This window comes from Octopus sinensis, linkage group LG24 (assembly GCF_006345805.1).
Source record: "Octopus sinensis linkage group LG24, ASM634580v1, whole genome shotgun sequence".
NCBI lineage: Eukaryota > Metazoa > Mollusca > Cephalopoda > Octopoda > Octopodidae > Octopus > Octopus sinensis.
Window position 1 is genome coordinate 22,755,186 of NC_043020.1, and position 18,584 is coordinate 22,773,769.

Here is an 18,584-nt window from a genome sequence, read left to right on the forward strand (position 1 = left end):
CCCTGGCACCTGTGCCGGTGGCACGTAAAAAGCACCCACTACACTCTCGGAGTGGTTGGCGTTAGGAAGGGCATCCAGCTGTAGAAACATTGCCAGATCAGACTGGAGCCTGGTGCAGCCTCCTGGCTTCCCAGACCCCGGTCGAACCGTCCAACCCATGCTAGCGCGGAAAACAGACGTTAAACAATGATGATGATGATGATGTATTTATGTATGTATGTATATTGAGTTTAGTTCTCACATCAGGTTATTAGTATCATTATGTCTAAGCAAAATACTAACATAATATATGTATGTGTGTTTGTGTGTGTGTGTGTGTGTGTGTGTGTGAACATTAAGTTAGTTAAAATATGTCTGTGATATATTTCAGCTTCTTAAGACAAATTCACTGTTGCTACCATGAAAAAAAAAAAAACTCTATTATTATAGAGGAGATTGAACCTAGAAAGTTCCCCTCCAAGGTATAAGTCTGGGAAAGGTTTTTTATGGAAGATCAGCAGTCATCCATGCATACCAGCCTCCCCTCTATATGCCACCGATGTTATCCAAGGAATGGCAAAGACTGATACAGCTTGGCACCTGTGACATCGCAACTCATTTCTACAGCTGAGTTAACTGGAGGAATGCCAAAAAAGTGTCTTGCTCAAGAACACACATCGTGGTCCAGGAATCGAACTCTCTACCTCATGATTGTGAGCCCGACGCTCTAAAACGGTGTGAAAACACATTATCTGCTCAATGTTGCCCTTGTCAGATTCTCAAACACAGTGTTCCTAGCTCTTTGGGCCATTATCAATGGGGAAATACCAATGAGATATCTCTGGACTGATTTTAAAGTCGTAGCTTTAAATTTAAAACACAGTCAACAATATTGACTGACTTATGTTATCCGATTGCCAGGTTGGAAGAAATTCAGCAGTATTAGTGTCATGCAGTGCTTAGGCATATATATATATATATATATATATATATAAATGAAAGAATGGAGTCGAATGAAGATGTTAACAAAATTCCTTTACTCTCAACATATGTTTCGAAGACAACATGTTTTCATTCCAAAGGAATAAATGGTGCATTATGTTTCTGACGTGAATTTGCCACCCAGGTTTCGGTTAATGAATTTTCCATGCTGACGATAAACATAGGATAATTCATTCACCTACTTTATATATATATATATATATAATATATATATATATATATATAATATATTATATATACATACACATATATATGATATTGTATGTGTGTGTATATGTTTGTGTGTCTGTGTTTGTCCCCCCAACCCCCCAACATTGCTTGACAACCGATGCTGGTGTGTTTACGCCCCTGTAACTTAACGGTCAGCAAAAGAGACTAGGCTTACAAAGAATATGTCCTGGGGTCGATTTGCTTGACAAAAAGCCAGTGCTCCAGCATGGCCACAGTCACATGACTGAAACAAGTAAAAGAGTAAAAGTGTGTGTGTGTGTATATATATATATATAATATATATATATCATCATTATCATCATTATATGTACATATACGAGGGGTACTGAAAAGTTCTTGGTTTGGGGTCAAAGAAAATACAGGAAGATCAGTTAATTATGATTTTAATCAAGATATTCCCCCTCTCAGATTCACACACTTATTGCAGAGGTCCTTCAGTTTTTCTTAGCCCTGTAAAAGAACTCTGAAGGTTAGGCCTTTCAGAGACCTTGTGTGTGTGTATGTGTGTGTGTGTGTGTGTGTGTGTGTGTGTATGTGTGTGTGTATGTGTGTGTGTGTGTGTGTGTGTGTGTGTGTGTGTGTGTGTGTGTATACACATGTAAAAAGAAGGGTCTGATGTGTGTAATGTTACAACCATACTCTATACACACACACACACACACACAAACACAAGGACCCATACAAACATACATCCATGCTTATATAGACAGAGATCTCTATTATTCTGTATAGGTTTCTGCAGGCTAATTAGGGGGGAAAAAGAAGGGGACATCCCCTCACAACCCACCCCCCTTACCTCAACACCAACCCACCACCTGCCCACCCGCCATAGAGGAATAAGAGAATCAGTCTTACATAGCTGAGTTCAATGGGAAATGAATCAGTCTTGTGTACCACACATTAAGGTCACCATGATAACCCATTTCTTACACATGTTCCAACCCCCCCCGCCACCTAGGTCTCCGCTCCCTCTTTCTGTGACTCTCTCTGCCTGTGACACTTATCTCTCTCTCCCTCATTCGCACGTGCACACGTGCACACACACACACACACTGATTATACTTGATCCAGTGTTTGTGACATGACTACCTATCTTCCTCACATAACCACCATCCTTGGGTGGACCCTCTCTCTCTATCTCCTCTCAATCTCTCTCTTTTTTTTCTCTCACTTTCTTTCTGTGTATATATATATGTGTATATATATATATATATATATATATATATCTCATCATCATCATCATCATCATTGTCGTCATATTTACCGTCCGCTTAACATGCTAGCATGCGTTGGACGATTGACTGAGGGCTGGCAAACAAGATGGATACACTAGGCTCCAATCTTGATCTGAGAAAGTTTCTCTACAGCTGGAACCCCTCCTAATGCTAACCACTCTGAGAGTGTACTGGGTGCTTTTACTTGCCACCAGCACAAGGGCCAATCAGGTGTACTGGCAATGGTCATGCTCAAATGGTGTTTTTTACATGCCACCTACACAGGAGCCAGTCCAGTGGCACTGGCAACGACCTCGCTCGAATGTTTTTTCATATGCCACCGTCACTAGTGCCACTAGGCATACGCTGGTCACGATCACGCTCGAATGGTGCTTATATATATATAATATATATATATATATATATATATTATATATATTATATATATATATATATATATATATATATAATATAAAATATATATATAAATAATATATATATATATATCTATATATGATATATATATATATATATTGAAAGCACATGGCTGTGTGTTTAAACACTGGGCTCTCAACCACCATGTGTAATAAGTTCAATTCTTGAACCAGGCTGTGTGTTGTTCTTGAGCAAGACACTTTATTTCACATTCCCCCAGTTCATTCAGTTATAGAAATGAGTTGCAACATCACTGGTGCCAAGCTGTATCGGCCCCTTTGCTTTTCCCTTAAATAACATCAGTGGCATGGAGAAGGGAAACTTGTATGTATGGGCAACTACTGGTCTTCCATAAACAACCTCTCCCAGACTTTTGTCTCAGAGGGGAACTTTCTATGTGCAGTCCCATGGTCATTCACGACCAAATGGGGTCTTTACCCTTTACCCTTTTATACCCATGGCTGTGTGGTAAATAGCTTGCTTACCAGCCACATGATTCCAGGTTCAGTCCCACTGCGTGGCACCTTGGGCAAGTGTCTTCTTAATATAGCCTTGGGCCAATCAAAGCCTTATGAGTGGATTTAGTAGATGGAAACTGAAAGAAGCCTATCATATGTATATCTAAATATGTGTGTGTGTATATGTTTGTGTCTGTGTTTGTTCATCCCACATTCACTTGACAACCAATGTTGGTGTGTTTACATCCCCGTAACTTAGCAGTTTGGCAAAAGAGATCAATATGATGAGCACTAAGGCTTACAAAGAATAAATCCTGGGGTCGATTTGGTCAACTAAAGGCAGTGCTCCAGCGTGGCTGCTGTCAAATGGCTGAAACAAGAAATGGGGATTTTAAATGCTGGCAGGTACCTTATGAGAACTCTGAAAGAATTCAGACTTGGCTAACCACATCAAAACGGCAGGAAACATTTAGAATCATTTAAAATAAACAATTAAACTGTGCTTGCTTTGATTGGAAAATCCTAAGTTCAAAACTTATATCAAAGGATCCTAAGAAACTTATTCAGCAGAAACACATTTTGGAATTTAATATGAAGAAAATAGTTTTTACCAAATAAATTTTAAACATGTGTGTTGGTGGGGGAGGGCATATTGGCCAAAATGCTTTTCTATTCTATCATGAGCAAATGTTGAGTTAAATAATGTGAAAGAAATTATGTAACAGGCTATGGGTTGTATATAACGTGTACATGCATATATAACATTTGTATATATATATAAGGCGGTGCTCCAGTATGGCCGCAGTCAAATGACTGAAAGAATAAAAGAAAGAATATATTAATATATATATATATATATATTATATATATATATATATATATATATATATATATATAATATATATATATATATATATATATATATGTATGTATTATCTTTGATAAAATCACCATTTATAGGATGATGCCTCTGTTTCACCATATTCTTCAGAACTTAGAAATGCAGCAGTGATTAAATAGGAATGTATTCTATCAAAATGGTTACCAAATCAAAGTAAAAAAAAACAGAACCAAGCTAATGGACTAACTCACCATAAGAAGAAAAAAAACTACGTAGAAAAAGTGTTAATGGCTTTACAATAATTGTTAATAATGGAGAAGGTGTAAAACTAGTTAAGAAATCAATTAAAGACATGAAATGGCTAATGAATCAAATAACTAAATCAACAATGTGTAATCACATTAGCAGATGAATGCTCACATAAGGAGATATAGGTTGTTGTTAGCAGTGTGGGAAATTAGTGACCGAAAGTATTTGTACAATTTGAATGCTCTATAAATAAGGTTTACAACATCTTTTTTTTTCTGGATGACAGTTGAACAAACAGGATTTTAGATTTAAAGAATGATATGGATGCCTTCCATAGTTCAAAAATTACCAGGATTAATGTTTCCTTCGTAAATTTTAAACTGTAGAAGGTCTCCTCCATTTAAGGTGATTATGGTGTTAAATTATCCTTTGACAACTAAGTGTATGGAGCTAAAGAAGTTTGTTTTTGTCATGGTTGCTAAAGGAATGTGTATGTGGATAAAACCTTGATTTAAATAGGTTTCAGATCATGCTAACATAAGCTTGATATTATAATGTATTACTGAATAAACCTATGAATGTAAGCTTTCAATGGATTACTAAGTTAATTAATCTTATTTAAATTCATTGTTATTGTTTGTATATAACCTCACTGTAAAGAGAAAGATTGCAGGTACAAAAATATCAGCCATCTGCGACTGTTCATTATTTTAATTGTTCCTAGTTAATTTACATGTGCAGTTCAGATTTATACTGTACCATATAATATCATAAAACAAATGCTGCTAACAAGTCATACCTATTGCAAGAACAATAAACTTTGTACTATTTCTGCATTTACTGTTTGTAGTAATGATAGCATTTTTTTTTTGTTTATGATAAATAAATAAATATTTTTTCAGTTCTATATTTAAGAGATGAGCAATTATGTACATTATTTATATTTGGCAAATATTTGTCCTCACTTTGTTTGTTGTTAACACAACATTTCGGCTGATATACTCTCCAGGCTTCATCAGGTGTCTTGAGGAAATTTCAAACTTGGGTTCTCATTCCTAAGGTATTTTTCAATGTTATTATTCTTATTCTTCAGGTCACTGCCTGGAATCAAACTTGGAATCTTGGGGTTAGTAGCCCGCGCACTTAACCACTATGTCATATGCCCAGGTTCGAAATTTCCTCAAGACACCTGATGAAGGCTTGAGGGTATATCAGCCGAAACGTTGTGTTAACAACAAACAAGACGAGGACTAATATCCGTCAAATGTAAATAACGTAAATATTTTTTGAATCAACAATCTCAAACAGATTTTAATGTTCTTTATCACACACACACTTGACAACTGGCGCTGGTGTGTTTACATCTCTGTAACTTAGCAATTTGGCAAAAGACACCGATATAATAAGTACTAGTCGTACAGAGAATAAATCCTGGGATCACTTTGTTTGACTAAAAAGGCGGTGCTCCAGCATGGCCTCAGTCAAATAATCGAAACAATTAAAATAATAAAAGAAAGAATAAATATATTGGGATTCTTACAGTTTCCATCTATAAAAACTTCTCACAGAGCTATAGCAGAGTACATTTGCTCAAGGTGCTGCACAGTGGGACTGAACCCGAAACCTAGTGTTTGCAAAGGGAGATTCTTAACTTCACAGCCATGCCTGCACATGGCCATGCCTAGGATGAGGAATTCATTATTATTACAAACGATAATTTGGTAATCTAATATCTTTGACAATCACTTCAGATTCCTATTTTTATCTGAAGAATTTCAATCTTGAAATTTATATCTCAAAGAATTTTATATCTCGAAGAATTCATATATTCAAAGAATTTTATATCTGGAAAAAATTTTGCATCTGAATTTATTTATTTATTTATTTATTTTTTTTTTTTTATTCTGAAGAATTTTCGAGCAAAAGACTTTTAGGTGTGTGAAGAAATCCAGATTTTTTTTTCTCTGCTGTGTTTACATAACGGTAGCAGGGGTGGGAGGTGTGGAACAGGATGAAGAAGTTAAGGATGAGTGGGAGGAGAGAGAGAGAGAGTGTGTGTGTGTGTGTGTGTGCATGTGCGTGTGCGTGTGTATGTGTGTGCATGTGTGTGTGTGTGTGTGTGTGTGTGTGGTATTCCTATAGAATCAGGGAGAGAAAAATACAAGCAGAATGCGTGAGAGGAAGGGCTGTTGTTGTTTAGCCCTGGGTCAGGACTCTGATTAAGTTGATTTATATACTGAAAGACATTCCAAGTTGTCACCAGACCTGGCAAGCCTTTTTTTTTTTTGGAAGGAGTGTTGTCTATTATCCGGAAACTGTTCTTGTGTTCTTCCCAAATTCTGGGATGGTAGGGGATTGATTTGAGGGTAAATCCTGCTGCTAAGCTGTTCCCCTTGACAAATAAATCAGTCACTTGTATTAAGACTTCATCAGGGTGTGTCTCTCTTTGTGTATGTGTATGTGTGTGTGTGTGTGGCAGAAAGAGAGAGAGGTGGGGAGAGAAAGACAGAGAAAAGGAGGGGTGAGAAACAGGAAAACATTTAACCCTTTTTATCCCCACCCTTATTAGAACACCATTGCTCTTGTGATGTAATGATGCAAACATCCTGTTTCAAAGTAATCTAAAATTAAAACTTTCCATCAAAATTCATGGTTAATTAATGATCCAAACACCAGCTTAATTATAATGAAGCTATTTTGCTAAATTCTTCATAATTTTCAAAATTTATTGGAATAATGGCAGTGTATTTCCAAAAAGATATAGCTACAAAGAAATTTAGCGTTTTTGATACCAAACTGCCTGAAACTGGCCCTGGTTTGGATCTTTTCGCTTTGACCATCAGATTTTCAAAATAATTTCTTTGTAACTAAAAAATTTCAAACTTTGTATACTGGTAGAATGTGTTTATAAAACATCTTTTTCTCTTGGCTTTCTTGAGAAAATTCTGTGGATCTTTTCGCTTTGACCATCAGATTTAAAAAATAATTTCTAGGTAACTAAACACTTTTAAACTTTGTATACTGGTAGAATGTGTTTATAAAACATCTTTTTTCTTGGCTTTCTTGAGAAAATTCTGTGGATCTTTTCGCTTTGACCATCAGATTTAAAAAATAATTCTAGGTAACTAAACACTTTTAAACTTTGTATACTGGTAGAATGTGTTTATAAAACATCTTTTTCTCTTGGCTTTCTTGAGAAAATTCTGTGGATCTTTTCGCTTTGACCATCAGATTTAAAAAATAATTTTTAGGTAACTAAACACTTTTAAACTTTGTATACTGGTAGAATGTGTTTATAAAACATCTTTTTCTCTTGGCTTTCTTGAGAAAATTCTGTGGATCTTTTCGCTTTGACCATCAGATTTAAAGAATAATTTCTAGGTAACTAAACACTTTTAAACTTTGTATACTGGTAGAATGTGTTTATAAAACATCTTTTTCTCTTGGCTTTCTTGAGAAAATTCTGTGGATCTTTTCGCTTTGACCATCAGATTTAAAAAATAATTTCTAGGTAACTAAACACTTTTAAACTTTGTATACTGGTAGAATGTGTTTATAAAACATCTTTTTCTCTTGGCTTTCTTGAGAAAATTCTGTGGATCTTTTCGCTTTGACCATCAGATTTAAAAAATAATTTCTAGGTAACTAAACACTTTTAAACTTTGTATACTGGTAGAATGTGTTTATAAAACATCTTTTTCTCTTGGCTTTCTTGAGAAAATTCTGTGGATCTTTTCGCTTTGACCATCAGATTTAAAAAATAATTTCTAGGTAACTAAACACTTTTAAACTTTGTATACTGGTAGAATGTGTTTATAAAACATCTTTTTCTCTTGGCTTTCTTGAGAAAATTCTGTAGTTTGTAAGATATTTGTTGTTTAATTTCTTGCATTTTGGCTTTCTCAACAAAGCCAAGAGAAAAAGATGTTTTATAAACACATTCTACCAGTATACAAAGTTTAAAAGTGTTTAGTTACAAAGAAATTATTTTAAAAAACTACCAGTCAAAGCAAAAAAGATCCCCTGGTTCTATGTTAGAAGCTTCCTGTTTTAAAGGGATTTAAATTGAAACCTTCCATCGAAATTTCATGTTGTTTCAAACCCTGGCTTCATAACAACATAATTGTTTTATCAAATTTTTATGTTATCTTCTATAACCACCACCAGAAAAATAAAAATGAATTTGAACAGAATTATGGTAACAGTGGGATTGGAAATTAATAGAAAAAGGAAGAAACTGAGAGAGATAGAGAGAGAGAGAGAGGACAGACAGACAGACAGACAGACAGACAGACACACAGAGAAGCAAATAAAGGGGAGCAGCATGGGCAGAAATAGACAGAGAGATACAGAGAGTAAGTGAAAGAGTAAGAGAGAGAGACACACACACATATGCACAGAAAGAGAGAGACAAAGAGAAGAAAAGAGAGAGAGATAATAAGAGAGAGAGGTAAAGAGAAGAAAAGAGAGAGAGAGACAGAGATAAAAAAGAGAGAGACAAAGAGAAGAAAAGAGAGAGAGAGACAAAGAGAAGAAAAGTGAAAGAGACAGATAAAAAGAGAGAGAGGGACATAGAAAGAAAGAAAGAAAGAAAGAGACTGAGAAAGTGAAGAGGGAAACAGACAGATAGATAAACTCATAGACAAACAGAAAGAAATTAAGAAAGAGAGAGAGAGCAAAGAGCAGGGATGATTCTAATACAAACTATAAAACCCTTTCAGTTTTTCCCCTCATATTGTCATATCTGGAACAGATTAAAACAGGGATAAGTGTTCTGGTGTTTCAGTTTATAACCATGGTTAGTTCAGGAGAGAATAATTGGGAGTAGCAGAGAGCCTTTATATCCCCCAACCCACCCCACAAACACTGCTGCTGCTACTACTACTACTACTACTACTACTACTACTACTACATGTTCTTGTGTGGGGATTCTCTACCAGGGTCCCTATAGCCCTGGGTGGCCCGTATAGAATTTGATTGTTAAAATTTATGTACAGTTAATTGGTTTTGCTTCTGCAATAGGTGCTTGTATGCCTGCATGGCACTGGGTTCAGTCTCATTGCGTGGCACCTTTGGGCGAGTGCCTTCTACCGTAGTCTCAGGCTGAGCAAAACCTTGTTAGTGGATTTGGTCAACAGAAACTGAAAGAAGCCCGTTATATATATATATATATATATATATATGTATATATGTCCGGTATTTGCCATGATTGATCGTTAGCCACTAAACCTTTTTTTAATTTTCTCTCTGTTTATTTTCTCTTATTCCTTTCTGTTGGAGAGCATAGGCTCGAAATGTAAAAGACTTTCCCACTTCCCAAGCGTTAAACTAATACCTCTGTTTGTCATTTACACACCTGTCTTCATCTTTTGTTTTGTTAATTTGTAAATTCCAACTATATATATATATTTATATAGGCACAGGAGTGGCTGTGTGGTAAGTAGCTTGCTTACCAACCACATGGTTCTGGGTTCAGTTCCACTCATGGCACCTTGGGAAAGTGTCTTCTACTATAGCCTCAGGCTGACCAAAGCCTTGTGAGTGGATTTGGTAGACAGAAACTGAAAGAAGCCCGTCGTATATATGTGTATGTATATGTGTGTGTGTGTGTGCATGTTTGTGTGTCTGTGTTTGTCCCCCCACAACATTGCTTGACAACCGATGTTGGTATGTTTACATCCCTGTAACTTAGCAGTTCGGCAAAAGAGACTGATTGAATAAGTACTAGGCTTACAAAGAATAAGTCCTGGGTTTGATTTGCTCGACTAAAGGCAGTGCTCCAGCATGGCCACAGTCAAATGACTGAAACAAGTAAAAGAGTAAAAGCGTGTATTTATTTACGTATATATATATATATATAACTAGATGGGCATATAACTAGATGACAGCCAAAACTCAGGATCTTTGGCAAGACACAAGTTTATTTATGGATGTACTTGATGAAACCCAGACTGCAAAATGGATGCAACACAACATGTTGAACAGATAAGGGGCACACATAAGGGGGCAATAGCAGGATGGGTTGAAACAAATGTTGTACAAATTCATCTTCTCATTATTTAATTAATATGTGTGTGCGTCTTTTTGTCTGTATTTGTCCCCACATTACTGCTTGGCAACCGTTGTTGGTGTGTTTGCATCCCTGTAATTAGCAGTTCAGCAAAAGAGTCTGATAAAGTAAGTACTGGGGTCGATTTATTCAACTAAAATCCCTTTCAAAGCAGTGCTCCAGGATGGCTGCAGCCAAGGGGCTGAAACAAGTAGAAGAGTAATACCCAAAATATTTTTGCAATTTTTTAATGAAATCCCTAATAATATTTAATTATAAAAATATAATAGGATTTTTTTAAATCATTGAATGGGTGGGGTCTGTGGGTTAAAATAGGAACCAAAAGGGTCCACTGAAAAATGGTTAGTTTGGGAGAAAGGTAGCAGGGCATAGCAGAGCCTTATAACCCTACTACTACTACTACTACTACTACTACTACTACTACTACTACTACTACTACTACTACTACCACCACTGCTGCTACTACTATGTGTTGTGAAAACCCATTTTCCATTGTTTATAACTGTTGTTAATTGGGAGAAGTAGGGAGTCATAGAACCTTTATTTACCCTAACTGCTGCTGCTGCTGCTACTACTACTACACTACTACTACTACTACTACTACTACTACTACTACTACTACTACTTGTTCTAATGTAAAAAAAAACGTTTTTAGTATATAACCATAGAAGTTGAAACTAGAAGGGTGTACTTGGTGAGCAGCAGCCCTGGGAAACTACTACTACTGCTGCTGCTGCTGCTACTATTACTACTTATAATGTAAAGACCTTTTTTTAGATTATGTTACTGCTTTGGTGGAGGGTAGTGGTAAGGATTTAAGGATCCCTCTAAATATTACAGCCTGCCCTTGGCCCTTACTGTGTAACTACTGCTACTACTAATACTACTACTACTACTACTTCTGTAAATGCTGCCGCCACTACTTGTTTAACCAAAGTATGGTCAAAGACTTCCAGCCATGCCCATCTGGTCGATTTACGGGCATCTAGGACTTCATTATCCAACACATCCTTCCTGTGTTTTTTTTTTGTTTTTTAGAGTAGGTGTTCGGGATGTGTGTGGATGTTAAATGATGATGATGCTGATGCTGCTGATACTGATGATGATGATGATGGTGGTGGTGGTGGTGGTGATGACTGTGATGATGATGATGGTGATGGGGATGATGATGATGATTATGGTGATGCTGATGATGGTGATGATGATTATGGTGATGATGATGATGGTGATGATACACACACATATCAATATCAATGAAGACATCATCTTCAACCTCATCCTCGTCATCATCATCATGCAAAACTCATGGATAGAAGTTATTTTGCTAAATTCTTCAAAATTTTCAGAGTTTATTGCAACTTGCTTACGAACCACATGGTTCTGGGTTCAGTCCCACTACGTGGCACCTTGGGCAAAAGTGTCTTCTACTCTAGCCTCGGGCCGACCAAAGCCTTGCGAGCGGATTTGGTAGACAAGGAACTGAAAGAAGCCCATCGTATATATGTTTATATATTTATCTAATGTGTGTGTGTGTAATCTGTGTTTGTCCCCCAACATCGCTTGACAACCAATGGGGTGTGTTTACGTCCCCATAACTTAGCATCTATACATTATATATCTAGATATATAGATATATATTATATATATATATATATATATGTATATAATATATGTATATTATATTGTATATATAATATATTGTAATATATATATATGTATATGTATATATGTATATATATATATATATATATACTAGATATATATAAATATTTTATATATGATAATTATATATATATATTTATATATATATATATATATGTATATATATATATATATATATATATATGTATATATACATGGAGGTTATGAGAGGTAATGGTGTCAGTGAGACCCAAAGGTTTCAGGTAATGCTGAATAAGTGCTATGGATAGACCAGAGTTGAGTTCCTGGTTCAGTAATTATGCGAATAAGGGGTCATATATAGGTCATATATTAGTGTGTGTATAAAAAAAAATTTTTATCGCATTACGGAAAAAAAAAAATTTTTTATATCTAAATATATTATATATATATATATATATATATGTATATTTAAAGACCCCCTTCAGTCATGTATGACCATGGGATTGCACCTAGAGAGTTACCCTCTGAGGCACAAGTCTGGGAAAGGTTGTTTGTGGAAGGCCAGCAGTCACCCATGCATAAACAGCCTCCTCTCTCTCCATGCCACTCATATTATCCAAGGGAAGGCAAAGGAGCCGATACAGCTTGGCACCAGTGACGTTGCAACTCATTATCACAGCTGAGTTAACTGGAGCAACGTGAAATAAAGTATCTTGCTTGAAGAACACGACATGTAGCCCGGTCCGGGAATCGAACTCACAACCTCACGATTGTAAGCTCGACATTAAGTAGATCACAAAGAAACAGGAAATTAAGCAATAATCTTCATTGCATTATGTTCAGTTTCTTTGGCATTATTTAATCTTATAGATATATATGTATGTGAGTGTATGGATATGTTAGACCACTGAACTCAGCACATTTTTATTTCATTTTCTCTTATTTATTTCCTCATATTCTTTTCTGATGAAGAGCATGGGCTCGAAACATAAACGACTTTTCCATTTTTCCCAAGCGTCAAACTTGCTTCTTGTTCCTATACCTCTTTTCATCTTTGTTTTTCTATAAATTTGAACTACATATATATATATATATATATATAGTATTATTTTCATCATTTACATTTGACAGATATCCGTCGAATGTAAATAATTTAAATAATGTACATAATTCCTCATCTCTTAAATATAGAACTGTATATGTATATATGTTGTGCAAAATTTTGCATGTGGTGAATTGTAGTGAAAAATATAAAAAGAAAGAAAACACAGAGATTTTGTGTTGAACAAAAGAACTGTATATATATGTATATACTTATGAACTACAATATTTACGTAGTCAACCGGTTTCGTTTGTGCTAATCATGACTGAAAACTTATGATAATATTACAATTTCGTATGTAATATATATATATATATATGATGAGTCTCCTTTAGTTTTCATCTTTCAAATCTACACACACCGCTTTGGTCAACCTAAGGTATTGTAGAAGACCCTTGTCTAAGGTTCAGTACAGTGAGACTGAACTCAAAACCGCATGGTTAGGAAGCAAGTTTCTTACCGCATGCCTAAATTTTTGTTTTGTGTTTGTACACGCATACTTGTGTATGTGTGTGTTGATGTGTGTGGGTGTCTTTGTGTTCTAAAATGTAGCTTTAGCTAGTAAAATGATACTTTTATTCAATCTGATTAATATGATATCAATGTTAATGAGATAAAATCTTGATTATATTTGTGTGTGTGTGTGTTTACAAGTGTATGTGTGTGTGTGAGTGTCAGTGTGTTTATGTGTGTGTGTGTGTGTGTATGTCTGTGCTTACATGTGTACGTATGTGTGAGTGTTGTTGAGTTTATGTATGTATATATGTGTGTGTGTGTATGGATGTTTGTGTGTGCCTGCACTTGTACGAGTGCGTGTGCATATGCATGCTTGTACTCATGTGTGTGTGTGTATGTCTGTGTTTGTATGTATGTGTGTGTATGCATGTTTGTGTGTGTGTATACATGTTTATACTTGTGTGTGGGTGTGGGTGTATGTCTGTGTTTGTATGTGTGTGTGTTTGTGTATGCATGTTTGTACATGTGTGTGTGTGTATGTCTGTGTTTGTATGTGTGTGTATGCATGTTTGTGAGTGTGTGTGTATGCATGTTTATATTTGTGTGTGTGTATGTCTGTGTTTGTATGCGTGTGTGTTTGCGTATGCATGTTTGTGAGTGTGTGTATGTGTATGCATGTTTGTACATGTGTGTGTGTGTGTGTGTGTGTGTACATTCAAAGCCAAAAGGAAATAAACAAAATCAAAGAACAGAATTAATGGTGAAAACCAGTGCCATACCATATTAATTGGTCGTTGTCATTGTTGTTGCTGTTATTGCTGTCATCGTTGTTATTCCATTGGCAGAATGAAGATACTGAGCCCTGCAGTGTGTGTGTGTGTGTGTGTGTGTGCGGAGTTGTATGACTTTGTGTATGTTAGATATGTAGCAGTTTGTGTGTATGAGAGAGATATTGTAGTGATGGAAACTGCAGGGAAGAAGAAAGAGGAAGAGGCGGAGGAGGGGGAGGAGGAGGAGAAAAAAGGAGTGTTGAAGAATGAAAGAAGAAGAAGAAAAAGAAAAATGGAAGGAGAAGAAGAAGAAGGAGAAGAAGAAGAAATAGAAGAAGAATGAAATAAGAAGAAGAAGAAGAAGAAGAAGAATGGAAGAAGAAGAATGAAAGAAGAAGAAGAAGAAGAAGAAGAATGAAAGAAGAAGAAGAAGAATGAAAGAAAAAGAAGAATGAAAGTAGAATGAAAGAAGAAGAAGAAGAAGAAGAAGAAGACTGAAAGAAAAAGAAGAATGAAAGTAGAAGAAGAAGAAGAAGAATGAAAGTAGAAGAAGAAGAATGAAAGTAGAAGAGAAGAAGAAGAAGAAGAAGAAGAAGAAGAGGAAGAAGAAGAAGTATGAAAGTAGAAGAAGAAGAAGAAGAAGAAGAAGAAGAAGAGGAAGAAGAAGAAGTATGAAAGTAGAAGAGAAAGGATGGAGGAAGAAGAAAAAGAAGAACTTTTGAGAAGAATCTGGTTGATGTAATTGATTAATAAATATTACTAAGTTTCTTTGTTTGTTTGTTTGTTTGTGGTGAGGTGCCCCCTTTTTTTGTATCCTTGGTATCTGATCCTCAGAATTATCCAAAACAGAACAGAATGGAATGGTAACAGCACCAAAACAGAACCAAAACTATTGCTTCCGACTTAGAGATTGTTTAGTTGTGACTTACTGTCATCAAATATTGAAATTTGTAGACACAGTAATATACACACATACATACATACATACATACTATATATATATATATGTGTGTGTGTGTGTGTGTGTGTGTGTGTGTGTGTGTATAGATTTAATAATACACACACATACTTATACATATGTGTGTATATATATATATATATATATAATAGACCTACATATACATACATCAGTTGATTATAGAAGCCTTCTCTGAGGGCACACACATACACACTACTACATCATGCATCTCCTCCATACACACACGCACTTCACAGCCACCACCACAACCACCACCATTATAACCCGAACCACCCCCACCAAAAATAAAATCAAAAACTGCAGGTTATATGTTGTATGTAGTGCTGGTGGTGCTGGTGCTGATGGTGGTGGTGGTGGTGCTGGTGGTTGTGGTGGTGGTGATGGTGGTGGTGGTGATGGTGATGTTAATGGTGGTGGTGCTGGTGCTGATGGTGATGGTGGTGGTGCTGGTGGTGGTGGTGGTGGTGATGGTGGTGGTGGTGATGGTGATGTTAATGGTGGTGGTGCTGGTGCTGATGGTGGTGGTGTGGTGCTGGTGGTTGTGGTGGTGGTGATGGTGGGTGGTGGTGTGCTGGTGTGGTGGTGGTGGTGATGTGGTGGTGGTGATGGTGATGTTAATGGTGGTGGTGCTGGTGCTGATGGGGTGGTGGTGGTGCTGGTGGTGGTGGGTGTTGATGGTGGTGGTGTGATTGTGATGTTAATGGTGGTGGTGCTGGTGCTGATGGTGGTGGTGTGGTGCTGGTGGTGGTGGTGGTGCTGGTGCTGATGTGGTGGTGGTGGTGCTGGTGGTGGTGGTGGTGGTGATGGTGGTGGTGGTGGTGGGGTGCTGGTGGTGCTGGTGTGATGGTGTGGTGGTGGTGCTGGTGCTGATGGTGGTGGTGGTGGTGCTGGTGGTGTGTTGGTGGTGATGTGTTGGTGGTGGTGTGGTGCCTGTGGGTGCTGGGTGCTGATGGGTGGTGGTGGTGCTGGTGAGTTAATGGTGGTGGTGCCTGGTGCTGATGGTGGTGGTGGTGGTGCTGGTGCTGGTGGTGGTGGTGGTGTGATGTGGGCTGGTGGTGGTGGTGGTGCTGTGGTGGTGGTGGTGCTGGTGGTGTGGTGGTGCTGGTGTGGTGTGGTGATGTTTAATGGTGGTGGTGCTGTGCTGATGGTGGTGGTGGTGGTGCTGGTGATGTTAATGGTGGTGGTGTGCTGGTGTCTGGTGGTGTGGTGGTGGTGCTGTGGTGGTGGTGCTGGTGGTGGTGGTGGTGGTGGTGACTGTGGTGGTGGTGGTGCTGGTGGTGGTGGTGGTGCTGTGGTGTGGTGTGTGATGTTAATGGTGGTGGTGCTGGTGCTGATGGTGGTGGTGGTGGTGCTGGTGATGTTAATGGTGGTGGTGCTGGTGCTGATGGTGGTGGTGGTGCTGGTGCTGGTGGTGGTGGTGGTGGTGCTGGTGGTGGTGGTGGTGGTGGGTGCTGGTGGTGGTGGTGGTGGTGCTGGTGGTGGTGGTGCTGGTGGTGGTGGTGGTGGTGGTGGTGCTGGTGGTGGTGGTGGTGCTGGTGGTGGTGGTGGTGCTGGTGGTGGTGGTGGTGATGTTAATGGTGGTGGTGCTGGTGCTGATGGTGGTGGTGGTGGTGCTGGTGATGTTAATGTGTGGTTCTGGTGCTGAGGTGGTGGTGGTGCTGGTGCTGGTGGTGGTGGTGTGGTGCTGGTTGCTGGTGGTGGTGGTGGGTGGTGCTGGTGGTGGTGGTGGTGGTGGTGTCTCTGGTGGTGGTGGCTGGTGATTTATGGTGTTGGTGCTTGTGCTGATGGTGGTGTGGTGGTGCTGGTGATGTTAATGTGGTGGCTGGTCCTGGTGGTGGTGGTGTGGTGCTGGGGATGGTGCTGGGCTATGGTGGTGGTGTGGTGCTGGTGGTGGTGGTGGTGGTAATGGTGGTGGTGGTGGTAGTGGTGGTGTTGTTGGTATTTGGTGTTGGTGGTGGTATGGGTGGTGGTGGTGGTAGTGGTGGTGGTGTGTTGGTGTCATGTTTGGAGGGCAATAGTGAGGCAGTGGTGGTGACATTGATGGTAGCAGTGTTGTTGTTGTTGTTGTTGTTGTTGTTGTTGGTGGTGGTGGTGGTGGTGGTGGTGGTGGGGGGGATTATGGTAGGGATGGTGGCAGTAGTAATTATGGTGATGGGGGGATGATTGGCAGTGTTGTTGTTATTGTTGGTGGTGGTGGTGGTAGTGTTGTTGTTATTGAAGTGGTGGTCATGATGTGATGGTGGTAGTGTTGTTGTTGTTATTGAAGTGGTGGTGATGGTGGTGGTTGGTGGCGAAATTGGTGGCGTTCCTGGTTCCTGGTGGGAAATACAATGATTGTGGTGGTACAGGTGGTGTTGTGTGGTGTATCATGGTGGAACAGTGGTGGTGATGGTGGTAGTATTACTGGTAAGGGTAGTCATACTCATGGATATGATGGTGATGGTGATGGTGATGGTATTGGAATTGTAGGATTTTGATATTTATCAGAGACAAAATATAAAAGACTAAATCTGAGTTTTCTTCTTGTTGTTCTTGTTACTGTTATTCACTAGAATGTTGTTGCTTTTGTATTTTTTTGTTTGTGGTTTTAGGGAGGGAAGGTCATGTGAGGAATCAATTTTTTTTGTCAAAAATATGTATCTGGATGTATGTGTGTGTGTGTGTGCATGTGTGCGTTTCTTTATCAATCAATCTCTCACTATACGTGTATATATATATAATATATATAATATATATATGTGTGTGTGTATATATATACATATATATATAGATATATATAAGCATATGTGTGTGTGTGTGTATTCATGCATGTGTAAATATGTATGAGTTTTATACACACACAAATACACACGCGCATATATATATATATATATATGAACACACACTAATATACATATATGTACACATACATACTCAGACATATGTACTGAGGCACAAACATACATGTGCACACTCAGACGCACACACTCTCATACATACATACATACATACACACACACACACTCACGTACTCCCCGCATGCACATGTATACACACATGCACATACACGCATGTATATATTCACACGTGCACACACACTCAGCCACACACACACACACACACATACACAGACACATTCACACACACACACACACATATATGCACACTAACTCATACACACATACATGCACTCACA